The following is a 22,688-nucleotide window of genomic DNA, read 5'->3' on the forward strand; positions in this document are numbered from 1 at the left end:
TCCCTAGCTGCCTCAGTTCATAACAGTGTGTAGGAAGTTGTTTGATAAAGTGGGCAAAGCTTATACTTGGACCAGAAGGCAGAATATAGGAAACTACATGAAACATGAATAATTCAGTGAAAATGACTGTAAACAGAAGAGAACTTGTTTTAGAACAGCTGAAAGAGATTCTCCAAGTCAGTTCTTAGTGTAGAAAAGGTAGCTAAGATAAGGGAAATCCTAAATTCGAGTTAAGATAACATCAAACACTGTATGTATCCTATATTCATTACTTAAAGGAGACTAGAGTGGTAAATGTGTGTTATACAAGGCAGAATACCATTGAAATAGAGAAAGAAACATGTTCGGCAGCTTTGGAAAGCCTTACACTTCACTGAAATGTAGTACTACACTCTATAAAACAGTTGAGAGACAATGTTCCCGAGCTGCCTCAGTTCATAACAGTGTATAGGAAGTTGTTTGATAAAGTGGGCAAAGCTTATACTTGGGCCAGAAGGCAGAATATAGGAAACGACATGAAAACATGAATAATTCAGTGAAAATGACTGTAAACATATGAGAACTGGTTTAGAACAGCTGAAAGAGAATCTCCAAGTCAGTTCTTAGTGTAGAAAAGGTAGCTAAGATAAGGGAAATCCTTAATTCGAGTTTAGATAACATCAAACACTGTATGAATGCTATATTCATTACTTAAAAGGAGACTAGGGTGGTAAATGTGTGTTATACAAGGCAGAATACCATTGAAATAGAGAAAGAAACACGTTCGGCAGCTTTGGAAACCTTACACGTCACTGAAATGTAGTACTACACTCTATAACACAGTTGAGAGACAATGTTCCCGAGCTGCCTCAGTTCATAACAGTGTGTAGGAAGTTGTTTGATAAAGTGGGCAAAGCTTATACTTGGACCAGAAGGCAGAATATAGGAAACTACATGAAAACATGAATAATTCATTGAAAATGACTGTAAACAGATGAGATCTTGTTTAGAACAGCTGAAAGAGAATCTCCAAGTCTGTTCTTAGTGTAGAAAAGGTAGCTAAGATAAGGGAAATCCTTAATTCGAGTTAAGATAACATCAAACACTGTATGAATCCTATATTGTTTACTTAAAGGAGACTAGAGTGGTAAATGTATGTTATATAAGGCAGAATACCATTGAAATAGAGAAAGAAACACGTTCGGCAGCTTTGGAAAGCCTTACACTTCACTGAAATGTAGTACTACACTCTATAACACAGTTGAGAGACAATGTTCCCTAGCTGCCTTAGTTCATAACAATGTGTAGGAAGTTGTTTGATAAAGTGGGCAAAGCTTATACTTGGACCAGAAGGCAGAATATAGGAAACTACATGAAAACATGAATAATTCAGTGAAAATGACTGTAAACAGAAGAGAACTTGTTTTAGAACAGCTGAAAGAGATTCTCCAAGTCAGTTCTTAGTGTAGAAAAGGTAGCTAAAATAAGGGAAATCCTTAATTCGAGTTAAGATAACATCAAACACTGTATGTATCCTATATTCATTACTTAAAGGAGACTAGAGTGGTAAATGTGTGTTATACAAGGCAGAATACCATTGAAAAAGAGAAAGAAACACGTTCGGCAGCTTTGGAAAGCCTTACACTTCACTGAAATGTAGTACTACACTCTATAAAACAGTTGAGAGACAATGTTCCCGAGCTGCCTCAGTTCATAACAGTGTGTAGGAAGTTGTTTGATAAAGTCGGAAAAAGCTTATACTTGGGCCAGAAGGCAGAATATAGGAAACTACATGAAAACATGAATAATTTAGTTAAAATGACTGTAAACAGATGAGAACTGGTTTAGAACAACTGAAAGAGAATCTCCAAGTCAGTTCTTAGTGTAGAAAAGGTAGCTAAGATAAGGGAAATCCTTAATTCGAGTTTAGATAACATCAAACACTGTATGAATGCTATATTCATTACTTAAAAGGAGACTTGAGTCGTAAATGTGTGTTATACAAGGCAGAATACCATTGAAATAGAGAAAGAAACACGTTCGGCAGCTTTGGAAAGCCTTACACTTCACTGAAATGTAGTACTACACTCTATAACACAGTTGAGAGACAATGTTCCCTATTGCCTCAGTTCATAACAGTGTGTAGGAAGTTTTTTGATAAAGTGGGCAAAGCTTATACTTGGACCAGAAGGCAGAATATAGGAAACTACATGAAAACATGAATAATTCAGTGAAAATGACTGTAAACAGATGAGAACTGGTTTAGAACAGCTGAAAGAGATTCTCCAAGTCTTTTCTTAATGTATAAAAGGTAGCTAAGATCCGGGAAATCCTTAATTCGAGTTAAGATCACATGAAACACTGTATGAATCCTATATTCTTTACTTAAAGGAGACTAGAGTGGTAAATGTGTGTTATACAAGGCAGAATACCATTGAAATAGAGAAAGAAACACGTTCGGCAGCTTTGGAAAGCCTTACACTTCACTGAAATGTAGTACTACACTCTATCACACAGTTGAGAGACAAGGTTCCCGAGCTGCCTCAGTTCATAACAGTGTGTAGGAAGTTGTTTGATAAAGTGGGCAAAGCTTATACTTGGGCCAGAAGGCAGAATATAGGAAACGACATGAAAACATGAATAATTCAGTGAAAATGACTGTAAACATATGAGAACTGGTTTAGAACAGCTGAAAGAGAATCTCCAAGTCAGTTCTTAGTGTAGAAAAGGTAGCTAAGATAAGGGAAATCCTTAATTCGAGTTTAGATAACATCAAACACTGTATGAATGCTATATTCATTACTTAAACGGAGACTAGGGTGGTAAATGTGTGTTATACAAGGCAGAATACCATTGAAATAGAGAAAGAAACACGTTCGGCAGCTTTGGAAACCTTACACGTCACTGAAATGTAGTACTACACTCTATAACACAGTTGAGAGACAATGTTCCCGAGCTGCCTCAGTTCATAACAGTGTGTAGGAAGTTGTTTGATAAAGTGGGCAAAGCTTATACTTGGACCAGAAGGCAGAATATAGGAAACTACATGAAAACATGAATAATTCAGTGAAAATGACTGTAAACAGATGAGAACTTGTTTAGAACCGCTGAAAGAGATTCGCCAAGGCTGTTCTTAATGTAGAAAAGGTAGCTAAGATCCGGAAAATCCTTAATTCGAGTTAAGATCACAGGAAACACTGTATGAATCCTATATTCTTAACTTAAAGGAGACTAGAGTGGTAAATGTGTGTTATACAAGGCAGAATACCATTGAAATAGAGAAAGAAACACGTTCGGCAGCTTTGGAAAGCCTTACACTTCACTGAAATGTAGTACTACACTCTATAACACAGTTGAGAGACAATATTCCCTAGCTGCCTCAGTTCATAACAGTGTGTAGGAAGATGTTTGATAAAGTGGGCAAAGCTTATACTTGCACCAGAAGGCAGAATATAGGAAACTACATGAAAACATAAATAATTCATTGAAAATGACTGTAAACAGATGAGATCTTGTTTAGAACAGCTGAAAGAGAATCTCCAAGTCTGTTCTTAGTGTAGAAAAGGTAGCTAAGATACGGGAAATCCTTAATTCGAGTTAAGATAACATCAAACACTGTATGAATCCTATATTGTTTACTTAAAGGAGACTAGAGTGGTAAATGTATGTTATATAAGGCAGAATACCATTGAAATAGAGAAAGAAACACGTTCGGCAGCTTTGGAAAGCCTTACACTTCACTGAAATGTTGTACTACACTCTATAACACAGTTGAGAGACAATGTTCCCTAGCTGCGTTAGTTCATAACAATGTGTAGGAAGTTGTTTGATAAAGTGGGCAAAGCTTATACTTGGACCAGAAGGCAGAATATAGGAAACTACATGAAAACATGAATAATTCAGTGAAAATGACTGTAAACAGAAGAGAACTTGTTTTAGAACAGCTGAAAGAGATTCTCCAAGTCAGTTCTTAGTGTAGAAAAGGTAGCTAAAATAAGGGAAATCCTTAATTCGAGTTAAGATAACATCAAACACTGTATGTATCCTATATTCATTACTTAAAGGAGACTAGAGTGGTAAATGTGTGTTATACAAGGCAGAATACCATTGAAATAGAGAAAGAAACACGTTCGGCAGCTTTGGAAAGCCTTACACTTCACTGAAATGTAGTACTACACTCTATAAAACAGTTGAGAGACAATGTTCCCGAGCTGCCTCAGTTCATAACAGTGTGTAGGAAGTTGTTTGATAAAGTCGGAAAAAGCTTATACTTGGGCCAGAAGGCAGAATATAGGAAACTACATGAAAACATGAATAATTTAGTTAAAATGACTGTAAACAGATGAGAACTGGTTTAGAACAACTGAAAGAGAATCTCCAAGTCAGTTCTTAGTGTAGAAAAGGTAGCTAAGATAAGGGAAATCCTTAATTCGAGTTTAGATAACATCAAACACTGTATGAATGCTATATTCATTACTTAAAAGGAGACTAGAGTCGTAAATGTGTGTTATACAAGGCAGAATACCATTGAAATAGAGAAAGAAACACGTTCGGCAGCTTTGGAAAGCCTTACACTTCACTGAAATGTAGTACTACACTCTATAACACAGTTGAGAGACAATGTTCCCTATTGCCTCAGTTCATAACAGTGTGTAGGAAGTTTTTTGATAAAGTGGGCAAAGCTTATACTTGGACCAGAAGGCAGAATATAGGAAACTACATGAAAACATGAATAATTCAGTGAAAAATGACTGTAAACAGATGAGAACTGGTTTAGAACAGCTGAAAGAGATTCTCCAAGTCTTTTCTTAATGTATAAAAGGTAGCTAAGATCCGGGAAATCCTTAATTCGAGGTAAGATCACATGAAACACTGTATGAATCCTATATTCTTTACTTAAAGGAGACTAGAGTGGTAAATGTGTGTTATACAAGGCAGAATACCATTGAAATAGAGAAAGAAACACGTTCGGCAGCTTTGGAAAGCCTTACACTTCACTGAAATGTAGTACTACACTCTATCACACAGTTGAGAGACAAGGTTCCCGAGCTGCCTCAGTTCATAACAGTGGGTAGGAAGTTGTTTGATAAAGTGGGCAAAGCTTATACTTGGGCCAGAAGGCAGAATATAGGAAACGACATGAAAACATGAATAATTCAGTGAAAATGACTGTAAACAGATGAGAACTGGTTTAGAACAGCTGAAAGAGAATCTCCAAGTCAGTTCTTAGTGTAGAAAAGGTAGCTAAGATAAGGGAAATCCTTAATTCGAGTTTAGATAACATCAAACACTGTATGAATGCTATATTCATTACTTAAAAGGAGACTAGAGTCGTAAATGTGTGTTATACAAGGCAGAATACCATTGAAATAGAGAAAGAAACACGTTCGGCAGCTTTGGAAAGCCTTACACTTCACTGAAATGTAGTACTACACTCTATAACACAGTTGAGAGACAATGTTCCCTATTGCCTCAGTTCATAACAGTGTGTAGGAAGTTTTTTGATAAAGTGGGCAAAGCTTATACTTGGACCAGAAGACAGAATATAGGAAACTACATGAAAACATGAATAATTCAGTGAAAATGACTGTAAACAGATGAGAACTGGTTTAGAACAGCTGAAAGAGATTCTCCAAGTCTTTTCTTAATGTATAAAAGGTAGCTAAGATCCGGGAAATCCTTAATTCGAGTTAAGATCACATGAAACACTGTATGAATCCTATATTCTTTACTTAAAGGAGACTAGAGTGGTAAATGTGTGTTATACAAGGCAGAATACCATTGAAATAGAGAAAGAAACACGTTCGGCAGCTTTGGAAAGCCTTACACTTCACTGAAATGTAGTACTACACTCTATCACACAGTTGAGAGACAAGGTTCCCGAGCTGCCTCAGTTCATAACAGTGGGTAGGAAGTTGTTTGATAAAGTGGGCAAACCTTATACTTGGGCCAGAAGGCAGAATATAGGAAACTACATGAAAACATGAATAATTCAGTGAAAATGACTGTAAACAGATGAGAACTTGTTTAGAACCGCTGAAAGAGATTCGCCAAGGCTGTTCTTAATGTAGAAAAGGTAGCTAAGATCCGGAAAATCCTTAATTCGAGTTAAGATCACAGGAAACACTGTATGAATCCTATATTCTTTACTTAAAGGAGACTAGAGTGGTAAATGTGTGTTATACAAGGCAGAATACCATTGAAATAGAGAAAGAAACACGTTCGGCAGCTTTGGAAAGCCTTACACTTCACTGAAATGTAGTACTACACTCTATAACACAGTTGAGAGACAATATTCCCTAGCTGCCTCAGTTCATAACAGTGTGTAGGAAGTTGTTTGATAAAGTGGGCAAAGCTTATACTTGGACCAGAAGGCAGAATATAGGAAACTACATGAAAACATGAATAATTCATTGAAAATGACTGTAAACAGATGAGATCTTGTTTAGAACAGCTGAAAGAGAATCTCCAAGTCTGTTCTTAGTGTAGAAAAGGTAGCTAAGATAAGGGAAATCCTTAATTCGAGTTAAGATAACATCAAACACTGTATGAATCCTATATTGTTTACTTAAAGGAGACTAGAGTGGTAAATGTATGTTATATAAGGCAGAATACCATTGAAATAGAGAAAGAAACACGTTCGGCAGCTTTGGAAAGCCTAACACTTCACTGAAATGTAGTACTACACTCTATAACACAGTTGAGAGACAATGTTCCCTAGCTGCCTTAGTTCATAACAATGTGTAGGAAGTTGTTTGATAAAGTGGGCAAAGCTTATACTTGGACCAGAAGGCAGAATATAGGAAACTACATGAAAACATGAATAATTCAGTGAAAATGACTGTAAACAGAAGAGAACTTGTTTTAGAACAGCTGAAAGAGATTCTCCAAGTCAGTTCTTAGTGTAGAAAAGGTAGCTAAAATAAGGGAAATCCTTAATTCGAGTTAAGATAACATCAAACACTGTATGTATCCTATATTCATTACTTAAAGGAGACTAGAGTGGTAAATGTGTGTTATACAAGGCAGAATACCATTGAAATAGAGAAAGAAACACGTTCGGCAGCTTTGGAAAGCCTTACACTTCACTGAAATGTAGTACTACACTCTATAAAACAGTTGAGAGACAATGTTCCCGAGCTGCCTCAGTTCATAACAGTGTGTAGGAAGTTGTTTGATAAAGTCGGAAAAAGCTTATACTTGGGCCAGAAGGCAGAATATAGGAAACTACATGAAAACATGAATAATTTAGTTAAAATGACTGTAAACAGATGAGAACTGGTTTAGAACAACTGAAAGAGAATCTCCAAGTCAGTTCTTAGTGTAGAAAAGGTAGCTAAGATAAGGGAAATCCTTAATTCGAGTTTAGATAACATCAAACACTGTATGAATGCTATATTCATTACTTAAAAGGAGACTAGAGTCGTAAATGTGTGTTATACAAGGCAGAATACCATTGAAATAGAGAAAGAAACACGTTCGGCAGCTTTGGAAAGCCTTACACTTCACTGAAATGTAGTACTACACTCTATAACACAGTTGAGAGACAATGTTCCCTATTGCCTCAGTTCATAACAGTGTGTAGGAAGTTTTTCGATAAAGTGGGCAAAGCTTATACTTGGACCAGAAGGCAGAATATAGGAAACTACATGAAAACATGAATAATTCAGTGAAAATGACTGTAAACAGATGAGAACTGGTTTAGAACAGCTGAAAGAGATTCTCCAAGTCTTTTCTTAATGTATAAAAGGTAGCTAAGATCCGGGAAATCCTTAATTCGAGTTAAGATCACATGAAACACTGTATGAATCCTATATTCTTTACTTAAAGGAGACTAGAGTGGTAAATGTGTGTTATACAAGGCAGAATACCATTGAAATAGAGAAAGAAACACGTTCGGCAGCTTTGGAAAGCCTTACACTTCACTGAAATGTAGTACTACACTCTATCACACAGTTGAGAGACAAGGTTCCCGAGCTGCCTCAGTTCAAAACAGTGTGTAGGAAGTTGTTTGATAAAGTGGGCAAAGCTTATACTTGGGCCAGAAGGCAGAATATAGGAAACGACATGAAAACATGAATAATTCAGTGAAAATGACTGTAAAGAGATGAGAACTGGTTTAGAACAGCTGAAAGAGAATCTCCAAGTCAGTTCTTAGTGTAGAAAAGGTAGCTAAGATAAGGGAAATCCTTAATTCGAGTTTAGATAACATCAAACACTGTATGAATGCTATATTCATTACTTAAAAGGAGACTAGAGTGGTAAATGTGTGTTATACAAGGCAGAATACCATTGAAATAGAGAAAGAAACACGTTCGGCAGCTTTGGAAACCTTACACGTCACTGAAATGTAGTACTACACTCTATAACACAGTTGAGAGACAATGTTCCCGAGCTGCCTCAGTTCATAACAGTGTGTAGGAAGTTGTTTGATAAAGTGGGCAAAGCTTATACTTGGACCAGAAGACAGAATATAGGAAACTACATGAAAACATGAATAATTCAGTGAAAATGACTGTAAACAGATGAGAACTTGTTTAGAACCGCTGAAAGAGATTCGCCAAGGCTGTTCTTAATGTAGAAAAGGTAGCTAAGATCCGGAAAATCCTTAATTCGAGTTAAGATCACAGGAAACACTGTATGAATCCTATATTCTTTACTTAAAGGAGACTAGAGTGGTAAATGTGTGTTATACAAGGCAGAATACCATTGAAATAGAGAAAGAAACACGTTCGGCAGCTTTGGAAAGCCTTACACTTCACTGAAATGTAGTACTACACTCTATAACACAGTTGAGAGACAATATTCCCTAGCTGCCTCAGTTCATAACAGTGTGTAGGAAGTTGTTTGATAAAGTGGGCAAAGCTTATACTTGGACCAGAAGGCAGAATATAGGAAACTACATGAAAACATGAATAATTCATTGAAAATGACTGTAAACAGATGAGATCTTGTTTAGAACAGCTGAAAGAGAATCTCCAAGTCTGTTCTTAGTGTAGAAAAGGTAGCTAAGATAAGGGAAATCCTTAATTCGAGTTAAGATAACATCAAACACTGTATGAATCCTATATTGTTTACTTAAAGGAGACTAGAGTGGTAAATGTATGTTATATAAGGCAGAATACCATTGAAATAGAGAAAGAAACACGTTCGGCAGCTTTGGAAAGCCTTACACTTCACTGAAATGTAGTACTACACTCTATAACACAGTTCAGAGACAATGTTCCCTAGCTGCCTTAGTTCATAACAATGTGTAGGAAGTTGTTTGATAAAGTGGGCAAAGCTTATACTTGGACCAGAAGGCAGAATATAGGAAACTACATGAAAACATGCATAATTTATTGAAAATGACTGTAAACAGATGAGAACTTGTTTAGAACAGCTGAAAGAGAATCTCCAAGTCAGTTCTTAGTGTAGAAAAGGTAGCTAAGATAAGGGAAATCCTTAATTCGAGTTAAGATAACATCAAACACTGTATGTATCCTATATTCATTACTTAAAGGAGACTAGAGTGGTAAATGTGTGTTATACAAGGCAGAATACCATTGAAATAGAGAAAGAAACACGTTCGGCAGCTTTGGAAAGCCTTACACTTCACTGAAATGTAGTACTACACTCTATAACACAGTTGAGAGACAATGATCCCGAGCTGCCTCAGTTAATAACAGTGTGTAGGAAGTTTTTTGATAAAGTGGGCAAAGCTTATACTTGGACCAGAAGGCAGAATATAGGAAACTACATGAAAACATGAATAATTCAGTGAAAATGACTGTAAACAGATGAGAACTGGTTTAGAACAGCTGAAAGAGATTCTTCAAGTCTTTTCTTAATGTATAAAAGGTAGCTAAGATCCGGGAAATCCTTAATTCGAGTTAAGATCACATGAAACACTGTATGAATCCTATATTCTTTACTTAAAGGAGACTAGAGTGGTAAATGTGTGTTATACAAGGCAGAATACCATTGAAATAGAGAAAGAAACACGTTCGGCAGCTTTGGAAAGCCTTACACTTCACTGAAATGTAGTACTACACTCTATCACACAGTTGAGAGACAAGGTTCCCGAGCTGCCTCAGTTCATAACAGTGTGTAGGAAGTTGTTTGATAAAGTGGGCAAAGCTTATACTTGGACCAGAAGGCAGAATATAGGAAACTACATGAAAACATGAATAATTCAGTGAAAATGACTGTAAACAGATGAGAACTGGTTTAGAACAGCTGAAAGAGATTCGCCAAGGCTGTTCTTAATGTAGAAAAGGTAGCTAAGATCCGGAAAATCCTTAATTCGAGTTAAGATCACAGGAAACACTGTATGAATCCTATATTCTTTACTTAAAGGAGACTAGAGTTGTAAATGTGTGTTATACAAGGCAGAATACCATTGAAATAGAGAAAGAAACACGTTCGGCAGCTTTGGAAAACCTTACACTTCACTGAAATGTAGTACTACACTCTATAACACAGTTGAGAGACAATATTCCCTAGCTGCCTCAGTTCATAACAGTGTGTAGGAAGTTGTTTGATAAAGTGGGCAATGCTTATACTTGGAACAGAAGGCAGAATATAGGAAACTACATGAAAACATGAATAATTCATTGAAAATGACTGTAAACAGATGAGATCTTGTTTAGAACAGCTGAAAGAGAATCTCCAAGTCTGTTCTTAGTGTAGAAAAGGTAGCTAAGATAAGGGAAATCCTTAATTCCAGTTAAGATAACATCAAACACTGTATGAATCCTATATTGTTTACTTAAAGGAGACTAGAGTGGTAAATGTATGTTATATAAGGCAGAATACCATTGAAATAGAGAAAGAAACACGTTCGGCAGCTTTGGAAAGCCTTACACTTCACTGAAATGTAGTACTACACTCTATAACACAGTTGAGAGACAATGTTCCCTAGCTGCCTTAGTTCATAACAATGTGTAGGAAGTTGTTTGATAAAGTGGGCAAAGCTTATACTTGGACCAGAAGGCAGAATATAGGAAACTACATGAAAACATGAATAATTCAGTGAAAATGACTGTAAACCGAAGAGAACTTGTTTTAGAACAGCTGAAAGAGATTCTCCAAGTCAGTTCTTAGTGTAGAAAAGGTAGCTAAAATAAGGGAAATCCTTAATTCGAGTTAAGATAACATCAAACACTGTATGTATCCTATATTCATTACTTAAAGGAGACTAGAGTGGTAAATGTGTGTTATACAAGGCAGAATACCATTGAAATAGAGAAAGAAACACGTTCGGCAGCTTTGGAAAGCCTTACACTTCACTGAAATGTAGTACTACACTCTATAAAACAGTTGAGAGACAATGTTCCCGAGCTGCCTCAGTTCATAACAGTGTGTAGGAAGTTGTTTGATAAAGTCGGAAAAAGCTTATACTTGGGCCAGAAGGCAGAATATAGGAAACTACATGAAAACATGAATAATTTAGTTAAAATGACTGTAAACAGATGAGAACTGGTTTAGAACAACTGAAAGAGAATCTCCAAGTCAGTTCTTAGTGCAGAAAAGGTAGCTAAGATAAGGGAAATCCTTAATTCGAGTTTAGATAACATCAAACACTGTATGAATCCTATATTGTTTACTTAAAGGAGACTAGAGTGGTAAATGTGTGTTATACAAGGCAGAATACCATTGAAATAGAGAAAGAAACACGTTCGGCAGCTTTGGAAAGCCTTACACTTCACTGAAATGTAGTACTACACTCTATAACACAGTTGAGAGACAATGTTCCCTATTGCCTCAGTTCATAACAGTGTGTAGGAAGTTTTTTGATAAAGTGGGCAAAGCTTATACTTGGACCAGAAGGCAGAATATAGGAAACTACATGAAAACATGAATAATTCAGTGAAAATGACTGTAAACAGATGAGAACTTGTTTAGAACCGCTGAAAGAGATTCACCAAGGCTGTTCTTAATGTAGAAAAGGTAGCTAAGATCCGGAAAATCCTTAATTCGAGTTAAGATCACAGGAAACAGTGTATGAATCCTATATTGTTTACTTAAAGGAGACTAGAGTGGTAAATGTGTGTTATACAAGGCAGAATACCATTGAAATAGAGAAAGAAACAAGTTCGGCAGCTTTGGAAAGCCTTACACTTCACTGAAATGTAGTACTACACTCTATAACACAGTTGAGAGACAATATTCCCTAGCTGCCTCAGTTCATCACAGTGTGTAGGAAGTTGTTTGATAAAGTGGGCAAAGCTTATACTTGGACCAGAAGGCAGAATATAGGAAACTACATGAAAACATGAATAATTCATTGAAAATGACTGTAAACAGATGAGATCTTGTTTAGAACAGCTGAAAGAGAATCTCCAAGTCTGTTCTTAGTGTAGAAAAGGTAGCTAAGATAAGGGAAATCCTTAATTCGAGTTAAGATAACATCAAACACTGTATGAATCCTATATTGTTTACTTAAAGGAGACTAGAGTGGTAAATGTATGTTATATAAGGCAGAATACCATTGAAATAGAGAAAGAAACACGTTCGGCAGCTTTGGAAAGCCTTACACTTCACTGAAATGTAGTACTACACTCTATAACACAGTTGAGAGACAATGTTCCCTAGCTGCCTTAGTTCATAACAATGTGTAGGAAGTTGTTTGATAAAGTGGGCAAAGCTTATACTTGGACCAGAAGGCAGAATATAGGAAACTACATAAAACATGAATAATTCAGTGAAAATGACTGTAAACAGAAGAGAACTTGTTTTAGAACAGCTGAAAGAGATTCTCCAAGTCAGTTCTTAGTGTAGAAAAGGTAGCTAAGATAAGGGAAATCCTAAATTCGAGTTAAGATAACATCAAACACCGTATGTATCCTATATTCATTACTTAAAGGAGACTAGAGTGGTAAATGTGTGTTATACAAGGCAGAATACCATTGAAATAGAGAAAGAAACACGTTCGGCAGCTTTGGAAAGCCTTACACTTTACTGAAATGTAGTACTACACTCTATAAAACAGTTGAGAGACAATGTTCCCGAGCTGCCTCAGTTCATAACAGTGTGTAGGAAGTTGTTTGATAAAGTCGGAAAAAGCTTATACTTGGGCCAGAAGGCAGAATATAGGAAACTACATGAAAACATGAATAATTCAGTTAAAATGACTGTAAACAGATGAGAACTGGTTTAGAACAACTGAAAGAGAATCTCCAAGTCAGTTCTTAGTGTAGAAAAGGTAGCTAAGATAAGGGAAATCCTTAATTCGAGTTTAGATAACATCAAACACTGTATGAATGCTTTATTCATTACTTAAAAGGAGACTAGAGTGGTAAATGTGTGTTATACAAGGCAGAATACCGTTGAAATAGAGAAAGAAACACGTTCGGCAGCTTTGGAAACCTTACACGTCACTGAAATGTAGTACTACACTCTATAACACAGTTGAGAGACAATGTTCCCGAGCTGCCTCAGTTCATAACAGTGTGTAGGAAGTTGTTTGATAAAGTGGGCAAAGCTTATACTTGGACCAGAAGGCAGAATATAGGAAACTACATGAAAACATGAATAATTCAGTGAAAATGACTGTATACAGATGAGAACTTGTTTATAACAGCTGAAAGAGATTCACCAAGGCTGTTCTTAATGTAGAAAAGGTAGCTAAGATCCGGAAAATCCTTAATTCGAGTTAAGATCACATGAAACACTGTATGAATCCTATATTCTTTACTTAAAGGAGACTAGAGTGGTAAATGTGTGTTATACAAGGCAGAATACCATTGAAATAGAGAAAGAAACACGTTCGGCAGCTTTGGAAAGCCTTACACTTCACTGAAATGTAGTACTACACTCTATAACACAGTTGAGAGACAATATTCCCTAGCTGCCTCAGTTCATAACAGTGTGTAGGAAGTTGTTTGATAAAGTGGGCAAAGCTTATACTTGGACCAGAAGGCAGAATATAGGAAACTACATGAAAACATGAATAATTCATTGAAAATGACTGTAAACAGATGAGATCTTGTTTAGAACAGCTGAAAGAGAATCTCCAAGTCTGTTCTTAGTGTAGAAAAGGTAGCTAAGATCCGGGAAATCCTTAATTCGAGTTAAGATAACATCAAACACTGTATGAATCCTATATTCATTACTTAAAGGAGACTAGAGTGGTAAATGTGTGTTATACAAGGCAGAATACCATTGAAATAGAGAAAGAAACACGTTCGGCAGCTTTGGAAAGCCTTACACTTCACTGAAATGTAGTACTACACTCTATAACACAGTTGAGAGACAATGTTCCCGAGCTGCCTCAGTTCATAACAGTGTGTAAGAAGTTGTTTTATAAAGTCGGCAAAGCTTATACTTGGGCCAGAAGGCAGAATATAGGAAACTACATGAAAACATGAATAATTCAGTTAAAATGACTCTAAACAGATGAGAACTGGTTTAGAACAGCTGAAAGAGAATCTCCAAGTCAGTTCTTAGTGTAGAAAAGGTAGCTAAGATAAGGGAAATCCTTAATTCGAGTTTAGATAACATCAAACACTGTATGAATGCTATATTCATTACTTAAAAGGAGACTAGAGTGGTAAATGTGTGTTATACAAGGCAGAATACCATTGAAATAGAGAAAGAAACACGTTCGGCAGCTTTGGAAACCCTTACACTTCACTGAAATGTAGTATTACACTCTATAACACAGTTGAGAGACAATGTTCCCGAGCTGCCTCAGTTAATAACAGTGTGTAGGAAGTTGTTTGATAAAGTGGGCAAAGCTTATACTTGGGCCAGAAGGCAGAATATAGGAAACTACATGAAAACATGAATAATTCAGAGAAAATGACTGCAAACAGAAGAGAACTTGTATAGAACAGATGAAAGAGAATCTCCAAGTCAGTTCTTAGTGTAGAAAAGGTAGCTAAGATAAGGGAAATCCGTAATGCCAGTTAAGATCACATGAAACACTGTATGAATCCTATATTCTTTACTTAAAGGAGACTAGAGTGGTAAATGTGTGTTAAACAAGGCAGAATACCATTGAAATAGAGAAAGAAACACGTTCGGCAGCTTTGGAAAGCCTTACACTTCACTGAAATGTAGTACTACACTCTATAACACAGTTGAGAGACAATGTTCCCTAGCTGCCTCAGTTCATAACAGTGAGTAGGAAGTTTTTTGATAAAGTGGGCAAAGCTTATACTTGGACCAGAAGGCAGAATATAGGAAACTACATGAAAACATGAATAATTCATAGAAAATGACTGTAAACAGATGAGAACTTGTTTAGAACAGCTGAAAGAGAATCTCCAAGTCAGTTCTTAGTGTAGAAAAGGTAGCTAAGATAAGGGAAATCCTTAATTCGAGTTAAGATAACATCAAACACTGTATGAATCCTATATTCATTACTTAAAGGAGACTAGAGTGGTAAATGTGTGTTATACAAGGCAGAATACCATTGAAATAGAGAAAGAAACACGTTCGGCAGCTTTGGAAAGCCTTACACTTCACTGAAATGTAGTACTACACTCTATAACACAGTTGAGAGACAATGATCCCGAGCTGCCTCAGTTAATAACAGTGTGTAGGAAGTTGTTTGATAAAGTGGGCAAAGCTTATACTTGGGCCAGAAGGCAGAATATAGGAAACTACATGAAAACATGAATAATTCAGAGAAAATGACTGCAAACAGATGAGAACTTGTTTAGAACAGATGAAAGAGAATCTCCAAGTCAGTTCTTAGTGTAGAAAAGGTAGCTAAGATAAGGGAAATCCGTAATGCCAGTTAAGATCACATGAAACACTGTATGAATCCTATATTCTTTACTTAAAGGAGACTAGAGTGGTAAATGTGTGTTAAACAAGGCAGAATACCATTGAAATAGAGAAAGAAACACGTTCGGCAGCTTTGGAAAGCCTTACACTTCACTGAAATGTAGTACTACACTCTATAACACAGTTGAGAGACAATGTTCCCTAGCTGCCTTAGTTCATAACAATGTGTAGGAAGTTGTTTGATAAAGTGGGCAAAGCTTATACTTGGACCAGAAGGCAGAATATAGGAAACTACATGAAAACATGAATAATTCAGTGAAAATGACTGTAAACAGAAGAGAACTTGTTTTAGAACAGCTGAAAGAGATTCTCCAAGTCAGTTCTTAATGTAGAAAAGGTAGCTAAGATAAGGGAAATCCTTAATTCGAGTTAAGATAACATCAAACACTGTATGAATCCTATATTCATTACTTAAAGGAGACTAGAGTGGTAAATGTGTGTTATACAAGACAAAATACCATTGAAATAGAGAAAGAAACACGTTCGGCAGCTTTGGAAAGCTTTACACTTCACTGAAATGTAGTACTACACTCTATAACACAGTTGAGAGACAATGTTCCCTAGCTGCCTTAGTTCATAACAATGTGTAGGAAGTTGTTTGATAAAGTGGGCAAAGCTTATACTTGGACCAGAAGGCAGAATATAGGAAACTACAGGAAAACATGAATAATTCAGTGAAAATGACTGTAAACAGAAGAGAACTTGTTTTAGAACAGCTGAAAGAGATTCTCCAAGTCAGTTCTTAATGTAGAAAAGGTAGCTAAGATAAGGGAAATCCTTAATTCGAGTTAAGATAACATCAAACACTGTATGAATCCTATATTCATTACTTAAAGGAGACTAGAGTGGTAAATGTGTGTTATACAAGGCAGAATACCATTGAAATAGAGAAAGAAACACGTTCGGCAGCTTTGGAAAGCTTTACACTTCACTGAAATGTAGTACTACACTCTATAACACAGTTGAGAGACAATGTTCCCTAGCTGCCTCAGTTCATAACAGTGTGTAGGAAGTTGTTTGATAAAGTGGGCAAAGCTTATACTTGGACCAGAAGGCAGAATATTGGAAACTACATGAAAACATGAATAATTCAGTGAAAATGACTGTAAACAGATGAGAACTTGTTTAAAACAGCTGAAAGAGAATCTCCAAGTCAGTTCTTAGTGTAGAAAAGGTAGCTAAGATAAGGGAAATCCTTAATTCGCGTTAAGATAACATCAAACACTGTATGAATCCTATATTCATTACTTAAAGGAGACTAGAGTGGTAAATGTGTGTTATACAAGGCAGAATACCATTGAAATAGAGAAAGAAACACGTTCGGCAGCTTTGGAAAGCCTTACACTTCACTGAAATGTAGTATTACACTCTATAACACAGTTGAGAGACAATGTTCCCGAGCTGCCTCAGTTAATAACAGTGTGTAGGAAGTTGTTTGATAAAGTGGGCAAAGCTTATACTTGGGCCAGAAGGCAGAATATAGGAAACTACATGAAAACATGAATAATTCAGAGAAAATGACTGCAAACAGAAGAGAACTTGTTTAGAACAGATGAAAGAGAATCTCCAAGTCAGTTCTTAGTGTAGAAAAGGTAGCTAAGATAAGGGAAATCCGTAATGCCAGTTAAGATCACATGAAACACTGTATGAATCCTATATTCTTTACTTAAAGGAGACTAGAGTGGTAAATGTGTGTTAAACAAGGCAGAATACCATTGAAATAGAGAAAGAAACACGTTCGGCAGCTTTGGAAAGCCTTACACTTCACTGAAATGTAGTACTACACTCTATAACACAGTTGAGAGACAATGTTCCCTAGCTGCCTTAGTTCATAACAATGTGTAGGAAGTTGTTTGATAAAGTGGGCAAAGCTTATACTTGGACCAGAAGGCAGAATATAGGAAACTACATGAAAACATGAATAATTCAGTGAAAATGACTGTAAACAGAAGAGAACTTGTTTTAGAACAGCTGAAAGAGATTCTCCAAGTCAGTTCTTAATGTAGAAAAGGTAGCTAAGATAAGGGAAATCCTTAATTCGAGTTAAGATAACATCAAACACTGTATGAATCCTATATTCATTACTTAAAGGAGACTAGAGTGGTAAATGTGTGTTATACAAGACAAAATACCATTGAAATAGAGAAAGAAACACGTTCGGCAGCTTTGGAAAGCTTTACACTTCACTGAAATGTAGTACTACACTCTATAACACAGTTGAGAGACAATGTTCCCTAGCTGCCTTAGTTCATAACAATGTGTAGGAAGTTGTTTGATAAAGTGGGCAAAGCTTATACTTGGACCAGAAGGCAGAATATAGGAAACTACATGAAAACATGAATAATTCAGTGAAAATGACTGTAAACAGAAGAGAACTTGTTTTAGAACAGCTGAAAGAGATTCTCCAAGTCAGTTCTTAATGTAGAAAAGGTAGCTAAGATAAGGGAAATCCTTAATTCGAGTTAAGATAACATCAAACACTGTATGAATCCTATATTCATTACTTAAAGGAGACTAGAGTGGTAAATGTGTGTTATACAAGGCAGAATACCATTGAAATAGAGAAAGAAACACGTTCGGCAGCTTTGGAAAGCTTTACACTTCACTGAAATGTAGTACTACACTCTATAACACAGTTGAGAGACAATGTTCCCTAGCTGCCTCAGTTCATAACAGTGTGTAGGAAGTTGTTTGATAAAGTGGGCAAAGCTTATACTTGGACCAGAAGGCAGAATATTGGAAACTACATGAAAACATGAATAATTCAGTGAAAATGACTGTAAACAGATGAGAACTTGTTTAAAACAGCTGAAAGAGAATCTCCAAGTCAGTTCTTAGTGTAGAAAAGGTAGCTAAGATAAGGGAAATCCTTAATTCGCGTTAAGATAACATCAAACACTGTATGAATCCTATATTCATTACTTAAAGGAGACTAGAGTGGTAAATGTGTGTTATACAAGGCAGAATACCATTGAAATAGAGAAAGAAACACGTTCGGCAGCTTTGGAAAGCCTTACACTTCACTGAAATGTAGTATTACACTCTATAACACAGTTGAGAGACAATGTTCCCGAGCTGCCTCAGTTAATAACAGTGTGTAGGAAGTTGTTTGATAAAGTGGGCAAAGCTTATACTTGGGCCAGAAGGCAGAATATAGGAAACTACATGAAAACATGAATAATTCAGAGAAAATGACTGCAAACAGAAGAGAACTTGTATAGAACAGATGAAAGAGAATCTCCAAGTCAGTTCTTAGTGTAGAAAAGGTAGCTAAGATAAGGGAAATCCGTAATGCCAGTTAAGATCACATGAAACACTGTATGAATCCTATATTCTTTACTTAAAGGAGACTAGAGTGGTAAATGTGTGTTAAACAAGGCAGAATACCATTGAAATAGAGAAAGAAACACGTTCGGCAGCTTTGGAAAGCCTTACACTTCACTGAAATGTAGTACTACACTCTATAACACAGTTGAGAGACAATGTTCCCTAGCTGCCTCAGTTCATAACAGTGAGTAGGAAGTTTTTTGATAAAGTGGGCAAAGCTTATACTTGGACCAGAAGGCAGAATATAGGAAACTACATGAAAACATGAATAATTCATAGAAAATGACTGTAAACAGATGAGAACTTGTTTAGAACAGCTGAAAGAGAATCTCCAAGTCAGTTCTTAGTGTAGAAAAGGTAGCTAAGATAAGGGAAATCCTTAATTCGAGTTAAGATAACATCAAACACTGTATGAATCCTATATTCATTACTTAAAGGAGACTAGAGTGGTAAATGTGTGTTATACAAGGCAGAATACCATTGAAATAGAGAAAGAAACACGTTCGGCAGCTTTGGAAAGCCTTACACTTCACTGAAATGTAGTACTACACTCTATAACACAGTTGAGAGACAATGATCCCGAGCTGCCTCAGTTAATAACAGTGTGTAGGAAGTTGTTTGATAAAGTGGGCAAAGCTTATACTTGGGCCAGAAGGCAGAATATAGGAAACTACATGAAAACATGAATAATTCAGAGAAAATGACTGCAAACAGATGAGAACTTGTTTAGAACAGATGAAAGAGAATCTCCAAGTCAGTTCTTAGTGTAGAAAAGGTAGCTAAGATAAGGGAAATCCGTAATGCCAGTTAAGATCACATGAAACACTGTATGAATCCTATATTCTTTACTTAAAGGAGACTAGAGTGGTAAATGTGTGTTAAACAAGGCAGAATACCATTGAAATAGAGAAAGAAACACGTTCGGCAGCTTTGGAAAGCCTTACACTTCACTGAAATGTAGTACTACACTCTATAACACAGTTGAGAGACAATGTTCCCTAGCTGCCTTAGTTCATAACAATGTGTAGGAAGTTGTTTGATAAAGTGGGCAAAGCTTATACTTGGACCAGAAGGCAGAATATAGGAAACTACATGAAAACATGAATAATTCAGTGAAAATGACTGTAAACAGAAGAGAACTTGTTTTAGAACAGCTGAAAGAGATTCTCCAAGTCAGTTCTTAATGTAGAAAAGGTAGCTAAGATAAGGGAAATCCTTAATTCGAGTTAAGATAACATCAAACACTGTATGAATCCTATATTCATTACTTAAAGGAGACTAGAGTGGTAAATGTGTGTTATACAAGACAAAATACCATTGAAATAGAGAAAGAAACACGTTCGGCAGCTTTGGAAAGCTTTACACTTCACTGAAATGTAGTACTACACTCTATAACACAGTTGAGAGACAATGTTCCCTAGCTGCCTTAGTTCATAACAATGTGTAGGAAGTTGTTTGATAAAGTGGGCAAAGCTTATACTTGGACCAGAAGGCAGAATATAGGAAACTACATGAAAACATGAATAATTCAGTGAAAATGACTGTAAACAGAAGAGAACTTGTTTTAGAACAGCTGAAAGAGATTCTCCAAGTCAGTTCTTAATGTAGAAAAGGTAGCTAAGATAAGGGAAATCCTTAATTCGAGTTAAGATAACATCAAACACTGTATGAATCCTATATTCATTACTTAAAGGAGACTAGAGTGGTAAATGTGTGTTATACAAGGCAGAATACCATTGAAATAGAGAAAGAAACACGTTCGGCAGCTTTGGAAAGCTTTACACTTCACTGAAATGTAGTACTACACTCTATAACACAGTTGAGAGACAATGTTCCCTAGCTGCCTCAGTTCATAACAGTGTGTAGGAAGTTGTTTGATAAAGTGGGCAAAGCTTATACTTGGACCAGAAGGCAGAATATTGGAAACTACATGAAAACATGAATAATTCAGTGAAAATGACTGTAAACAGATGAGAACTTGTTTAAAACAGCTGAAAGAGAATCTCCAAGTCAGTTCTTAGTGTAGAAAAGGTAGCTAAGATAAGGGAAATCCTTAATTCGCGTTAAGATAACATCAAACACTGTATGAATCCTATATTCATTACTTAAAGGAGACTAGAGTGGTAAATGTGTGTTATACAAGGCAGAATACCATTGAAATAGAGAAAGAAACACGTTCGGCAGCTTTGGAAAGCCTTACACTTCACTGAAATATAGTATTACACTCTATAACACAGTTGAGAGACAATGTTCCCGAGCTGCCTCAGTTAATAACAGTGTGTAGGAAGTTGTTTGATAAAGTGGGCAAAGCTTATACTTGGGCCAGAAGGCAGAATATAGGAAACTACATGAAAACATGAATAATTCAGAGAAAATGACTGCAAACAGAAGAGAACTTGTTTAGAACAGATGAAAGAGAATCTCCAAGTCAGTTCTTAGTGTAGAAAAGGTAGCTAAGATAAGGGAAATCCGTAATGCCAGTTAAGATCACATGAAACACTGTATGAATCCTATATTCTTTACTTAAAGGAGACTAGAGTGGTAAATGTGTGTTAAACAAGGCAGAATACCATTGAAATAGAGAAAGAAACACGTTCGGCAGCTTTGGAAAGCCTTACACTTCACTGAAATGTAGTACTACACTCTATAACACAGTTGAGAGACAATGTTCCCTAGCTGCCTCAGTTCATAACAGTGAGTAGGAAGTTTTTTGATAAAGTGGGCAAAGCTTATACTTGGACCAGAAGGCAGAATATAGGAAACTACATGAAAACATGAATAATTCATAGAAAATGACTGTAAACAGATGAGAACTTGTTTAGAACAGCTGAAAGAGAATCTCCAAGTCAGTTCTTAGTGTAGAAAAGGTAGCTAAGATAAGGGAAATCCTTAATTCGAGTTAAGATAACATCAAACACTGTATGAATCCTATATTCATTACTTAAAGGAGACTAGAGTGGTAAATGTGTGTTATACAAGGCAGAATACCATTGAAATAGAGAAAGAAACACGTTCGGCAGCTTTGGAAAGCCTTACACTTCACTGAAATGTAGTACTACACTCTATAACACAGTTGAGAGACAATGATCCCGAGCTGCCTCAGTTAATAACAGTGTGTAGGAAGTTGTTTGATAAAGTGGGCAAAGCTTATACTTGGGCCAGAAGGCAGAATATAGGAAACTACATGAAAACATGAATAATTCAGAGAAAATGACTGCAAACAGATGAGAACTTGTTTAGAACAGATGAAAGAGAATCTCCAAGTCAGTTCTTAGTGTAGAAAAGGTAGCTAAGATAAGGGAAATCCGTAATGCCAGTTAAGATCACATGAAACACTGTATGAATCCTATATTCTTTACTTAAAGGAGACTAGAGTGGTAAATGTGTGTTAAACAAGGCAGAATACCATTGAAATAGAGAAAGAAACACGTTCGGCAGCTTTGGAAAGCCTTACACTTCACTGAAATGTAGTACTACACTCTATAACACAGTTGAGAGACAATGTTCCCTAGCTGCCTTAGTTCATAACAATGTGTAGGAAGTTGTTTGATAAAGTGGGCAAATCTTATACTTGGACCAGAAGGCAGAATATAGGAAACTACATG

This window comes from Pipistrellus hanaki (assembly GCF_964339955.1).
Source record: "Pipistrellus hanaki genome assembly, chromosome: 5".
Classification (NCBI taxonomy): domain Eukaryota; kingdom Metazoa; phylum Chordata; class Mammalia; order Chiroptera; family Vespertilionidae; genus Pipistrellus; species Pipistrellus hanaki.